Here is a 6,610-nt window from a genome sequence, read left to right as displayed (position 1 = left end):
TTCATTGATTAGGTGCAGCCCTGTGAGCCATTCGGCTCTTGAATCGGGTGCAACCGCAACAAACAAAAAACAAAAACATGAACAAAAAACATCTTCAAGTGAATATGTGACTAAGTGCAAACAGAAAATCCAAGAAAAGACAGTAAAATATTGCAGAAAAATCACCGTACACCAACGCTGTGTGCAAAAATCCCAGTGGGATGCAAGTCAAACAACAACAACAACCACAAGACAACTTAGATTAAGGCCATCAGTCTAACTCTGTACTACAACAAACAAACATGGCTAAACCAATACACTTTTCGAAATCACCAAAATAATGCCATGAAAGCAATGAAAAAGCAATCATAGGAACTGTGACGGAATTTTCACAATAAATGGCATTAACAACATGTACTACCAAAACCCTGCAGCCATAGCTGGCTGCATGAGCCACTCCACAACAGCAGGAGCATCAATCGGAGTATTATAATTTTTCAATGCACCTTTAAGATCAGCACACTGAATCAAAACACAGGTCATACTTTGCAGCGATCATCCGGAGCGAAACATTCTATTTTAGGCCACTGAATAGCAGTGGCAGCTAGGGGTGTACAACTCCTCTAAAGCAGTTTTGAGTGAAGATCTCATATGGTCGTGAAACCGACACGGCCCGCACGGTGTGGGGAAGGGGGGGGGGGGCCTCATCCAGCAGTGGAGCCACAGAGACGGCTGTCTGTGCGTGCAGGTGCGTAAGAGGAGCGGTGGCGCAGCGGTTAGCGCACCCGCGCTACGAACCTTGCGACCCAATCGATTATCTGAACCGGTCAGTGGGCCTCCCCTAGGTCGACTCGGCCTCGAATGAGTACCTGGTGCGATGTGTAAACATCGCCACCGGGGAGACAAAGGCGGTCGGGCGTGCTGCTGGCCACCCAACCAGCCAGGTGCCGTGTCGGCCTGCACAGGTACGAGGCTAACTGCATAGTCCATCCAAGTTATACCGAGGAATCTTTATCTTTGAGAATATATCTCGCAGTGTACATTACTCTTGTGCATTAGGGGCCGTCCATAAATGACGTCACGCGATTTTGGACGATTTTTTACCCCCCCCCCCCTCGTCACACGGCGTCACAAAATGTCAGACCATCCCTCAAATATGACGTCACAAAGCTCTGCCCCCCCCAAAACCATATTTCCATTTTGAAAATATAACAAGCTTCAAAACGCTTTAAACTATTGTCATTGTAGTGCGTATTTAATGTGGTGCTGCACTCTGATGTTGTAGGAGAAACCATTTATTAAAACATCTATTTAAACACATTCTTGCGGAGGGAGCTGGTAGGAACGTTGGGTTGCTCGGTCAATGGCCTGCAGGGTCAACGGCGGCGTGGTGTATTCCGCAAAATATGGCCGACTGTGAGGGCGGGCACAAGCCGGCGTGAGTAGGTTAAACGTTAAGTTTTATAAGGGCACCACGGGGTGACCAGCCCCTCCCTACCCAGCCCCACCCTCCCTACCCAGCCCCTCCCCACCCTCCCCTCTCCACCCAGCCCCACCCCTCTCATTTTTTGATGCACGACCGACGGACACAATAATCCCCTGGGGGCTGGTGTAACCAAGAGGTTCCTACCAGTTTTAAGTAGAACGTGTTGTCTATATTTATTTAAAGTTGCGCATTTTGATGTGACGTCACATTTCTCACACATAGTCACAAATGTCTAACTCCCCCTCCCTAGGTGCGTGACGTCATTTATGGACGGCCCCTTATTCCGCTTGTAGCCCAGCAAGAGGCTCGTCGGAGCCTCTTCCAAGGTTCGTGTTCGTGAGGCTCTTGCCACGTGTGAGCAGTAGGGGGCGATGCTGCCGCTGTTGTGGAGTGACTCATGCAGCCAGCTATGGCTGCAGGGTTTTGGTAGTACATGTTGTTTATGCCATTTATTGTGAAAATTCCGTCACCGTTCCTATGATCACTGTTTCATTGCTTTCATGGCTTTATTTTGGTGATTTCGAAACGTGTATTGGTTTAGCCATGTTTGTTTGTTGTAGTACAGAGTTAGACTGATGGCCTTAATCTAAGTTGTCTTGTGGTTGTTGTTGGTTGTTTGACTTGCATCCCACTGGGATTATTGCACCCCGCGTTGGTGTACGGTGATTTTTTTCTGCAATATTTTGCTGTCTTTTCTTGGATTTTATTTTTGCACTTAGTCACATATTCACTTTAAGATGTTTTTTGTTCATGTTTTTGTTTGTTGCGGTTGCACCCGATTCAAGAGCCGAATGTCTCACAGGGCTATACCTAATAAATGAACTTGAACTTGAATGCTGCCGCTGCTGCTGCTGCTGCTTGCAGCTTTGCTGGGTTTGAGATCCCAGCCGAGAGCGATTTGCGGTGCGATTCTTCATCATTTTGCGATGCTGTGGCCCGGTGCACGTTACGTCGCGTGGACTATTATAACCACAAAACGCATGTACAATGTTAAACATTGAGTCTCTTATTCTTTGGGTCTTTCGGTAAAGTCACATAGATAGGTTCAAATAAAAAAATCTACGTTTCGATCGCAACACAAGCGTTCTTCCTGATGATGACCGCTTGTGTTGCGATCGAAACGTCGTAGTTTTTTGTTCTTTTTTGTTATTTTCTTTGAACCTAACTAAGTGACTTTACCGAAAGACCCAAAGAGTATTAATTCCTGCAGTGACGAAAGCTTCAAATCCAAATAGTCACGAAAGCTTTAAGTCAACATTGCGTTTCTTGTCTAATTCATATTTTTAATCAGGGGGTTATAGGATTTCATAAAAATAATACTAAGAACGATAATAACCACGATACTTAGCAATATTCCGCGATATTTTGCAAAAGGATGATGCAATTATCGCAGATATGTTATTGTGTACATACGATATATGGTGAAACTGACCATTTATCGTAATGATGTATCGTGAAATTGACGATATATCCTAAAACTGACGATATATCGTAAACTGACGATATATCGTAATTATGTATCGTGAAACTGACGATGTATCGTAAACTGACGATATATCGCAATATGATATATCGTGAGAATGACGATCTGTTTCCTCCGCGTCCTCCGGCTTTGCCCTCCACATTTCGAACCACCAAGCGTTTTAGAGTCGTTGACTGCCGCTTATACACGCCCACGTGATCATCCGCTTCGTTGAGCTTTCATTTGTGACGATATTTACATCGAATGGTCCGTTTCAGCCACCAATCGACCGGCTATTTTGACCATCGACCGCAAGCGGAAACGATTAGCATTTTTTTTGGGGCGCAGAGAGTCAAGGACGCGACGGGGTGTGGCGGGGGCCCGACCTTGATGGAGGTCACGCCGGGGTCAGAGTCCAAAACTAGGGAGCAGCACTCGGCAGAACGAGGTGGCCGGTTCGATCTCCAGGCGCGGCAGCTGTTAACGACGGGGGCACGTTTCTGGACACGCACGCCCCACATCCTCACTCCCCACCTCCGACCTCCGTGCCCCCCCCCCCCCACAACAGCAGTGCAGCAATGAACGGGCTCACCACTTGCCGTCAAAGATCGGCATGCCGCGTGCGGTGGGGTACATTTGTGGGTGCTCGAAAACGTTTGTGCAGCGTGAAAGAGTAGACCGAAAGCCATCCTCTAGCCGGGCTCTCTCTCTCTCTCTCTCAAGAACTCGCCCGAGTGATTTAAAATCTTTACGTAGACTGGAGGAATCCGATGAGCTATGAAGCTCTATTTTCACTGTTGTCCAACAGTTCCAACAGATGTGTAAGGAATTGCAGGGCTGCACCTTTATCTGTACCAGCGGAACACTGCGCCATTGCTGGATGAGAGGCCTTCTCAATGCCAGTGCGGGGTTGGTGAATGCGGCCCACTTTAGACTTGGTGATGGGGGGGGGTATATAAAGTACAGTCCAACATCACAATTGGTTGTCCTGCTGCTGCTACATTCCTTGAGATTGTGAAGAGGGCTGATGCGTCGTTGCGGGTGAGTCGGTGTCAGGACATCATGGCTCACGGTAGATTATGGTGGTGGCTGGGTGGGTGGGGAGTGGTGCGAGATTTAAGAACCTTGCACCAATGCGTCAAACCTTCAACCGCCGCGCCCGGAGATCGAACACACGCGACCCTCTGGATCGCAAAGTCCGACGTGCTAACCATTACACCACTGTGGCAGCATCCAAGGGGCAATTATGTCGCGCAAGAATTCGCTTCTGACAAATAGTTAACCGTAGTAAAAGGTTTAACCACCACGCGATGTCACGTTGGTATTTGTGGAGTTAAATCCCCTCCCTCCCCCCCACGTGTTCCGATCGTAAAATCAGAACCGAGGCGTTGGTTCTCATTTTTCTTTTCAAAAGGCACCGAGCCACGTTGCTGGTGGTGGAAATTCCACATTCCCATGGCTTCCCCCCACAAAGTGTTCGGTCAACATCACTCGTCAAGGACGCCGTGTGTGGCCTTAAAAATAAAAGCCCCATATATAATACACGACGTTCCGGGCAATGGTCCATCATCATGTATGTTTTATTTCAGTGATGGGCCGTAACCCGAAATGTCACCTGATTTATATATATTAAAAATATGTACGTGTATGTCCGGTTGCGAGTGATTTTTTTATATATAATAAGGTGACGTTTCGGCAAATGACCCTTGCCCCATCGCACACAACTCATTTGTATTTATCTTCTTGGTTCTTTCGGTAAAGTCACGTAGAATGGAAATAATAAAACATAATAAAATAATTATCACGACGTTTCGGCCACAACGCAAGCAGCCGTCCTCAGGTGAAGAAACAGGTCAGTCGAGAAGACAGAGTCTGAATGACAACCCAAGGCTTGGAGCGTCTTTTTTAAGCTGGGTTGGAGGGGGGGAGAGCGCCTTGACAAAATAATTTGCATATCAAGATGAATTTAGCATATTTATGGGAAATGCAGATATGCGATTAGTACTACTTGTGAAATGCGTAGGAGGTTTGGCGAGGGGTTTAAAGTCATCATGCCCGCGCATTATGCAGGATTAGCAGCATCAAAGGGAGGGGGTAGGGGTAGCATTAATATCGAAATTCATTTGTATCTATTTACGTACTATAAGGGAGGGGGGGGGGGGGTGGAAAGGGCCATTGCCTGAAACGTCGCCCATCCGTTATATCTCTCAAGATAAGGTGACAGCAGTGAGAAGAACTCGGTCGCATCGGGCATTGACAGCAGCCAAGAGCCCCGCAAGGCCATCCTCGTCCACAAGCGACCAGGCATTGAACTCGCAACGTTTTCACTGCGTGTGTGAGCCGCTCTCTCACTCACTCGACCGCTCGACCTCTCAACCCCTCGAACTGTCAACCGCTCGACCGCTCACTCACTCGACCTCTCAACCACTCGTCCTCTCGACCGCTCGTCCTCTCGACCGCTCGACCACTCAACCTCTCAACCACTCAACATCTCAATATCTCGACCACTCAACCACTCGACCACTCAACAACTTGCCCTCTCAACCTCTCAACCTCTCGACCTCTCGACCTCTCGACCTCTCGACCGCTGGACCGCCCTGGCCGGGGCTCCAGATGGATATTTTAAGAGGTCGACTGAGAGACAAACATCGCCGACTTGAAAGCCACGCGGACAGGAAGGATGAGCAAGGATAGCGGGACTCTGCAAGGATTAACAGCGACAGAGGCTGCTGCTGCTGTTGCTGCGAGGATGACGTTAATAAAAAAAACATCTCTCGACACGATCGTCAATACCGCGGTGTGGCCTTAAAAGGGGGAGAGATTGACCGTCTCGCATAGCATATAAGTAACGAGACTAAATTTCGATTTAAAGCTTTCGTGACTGCAGGGATTCATCTTCTTGGTTCTTTCGGTAAAGTCACGTCGAAGGGACGTAATAAAATAATAAAAATAAAACATCATAAAATAATTCTCACGACGTTTCGGCCACAACGCAAGCAGCCGTCCTCAGGTGAAGACCAGGTCTGTCGGGGAGACAGCGTCTGAAAGACTACCTTATGGACCGTGCTATGAGTAAGGGCCGTTGCCCGAAACGTCGCCTCTTGTAAATACGCTGGTATTGACAAACGTGTTCACCAACGATGGAAATTCCTAATTTCTCTGGCATTATTGCCCTTTCCTATAACGCAACGTTACTCATTTATCGAACGTAGAGGGATGATGATTATGATCATCATCATCATCATGGAGGGCTGATACCATCCAACCACCTCCCAGTGAACCACACGCGACCGTCAGGGCAATGTTAGCCCGACGTTCCCTGTTTACTGGGCGTGTTGGGAATCCGACCTTTGGCCTTTTTAGGTGTTCAACTTCCTTGTGACCGAAGGCGATGATGGTGGCGTTTTGCATTCCACCCCGGCGAATTGGTGCTATTCATTAACGTGGAGTGGAGGGGGCGGCTCCTTGCGGGCGCTGTTCACCCTCCCCCGGTGCTGAAGGTCGTTCCGGCCACAATTAACGACACCCAGAAGGGGACCAGGAATTGAACTTTGCTCGGCTCTGCTCGCGGACTCGAGTCAATAATAAAACAAAACAATCAGAGAAAGTAAAATCTTCTCCCTGCTCTTACAACCAGTGACGTCACCGCGGCGCTAGTGCCAGGCTAGGTGCACTTTGAGCCC

This window comes from Lethenteron reissneri, chromosome 61 (assembly GCF_015708825.2).
Source record: "Lethenteron reissneri isolate LAM-NWPU_2019-01 chromosome 61, ASM1570882v1, whole genome shotgun sequence".
NCBI lineage: Eukaryota > Metazoa > Chordata > Hyperoartia > Petromyzontiformes > Petromyzontidae > Lethenteron > Lethenteron reissneri.
The sequence above is the reverse complement of the archived record's forward strand: the minus strand, read 5'-3'. Positions refer to the sequence as shown.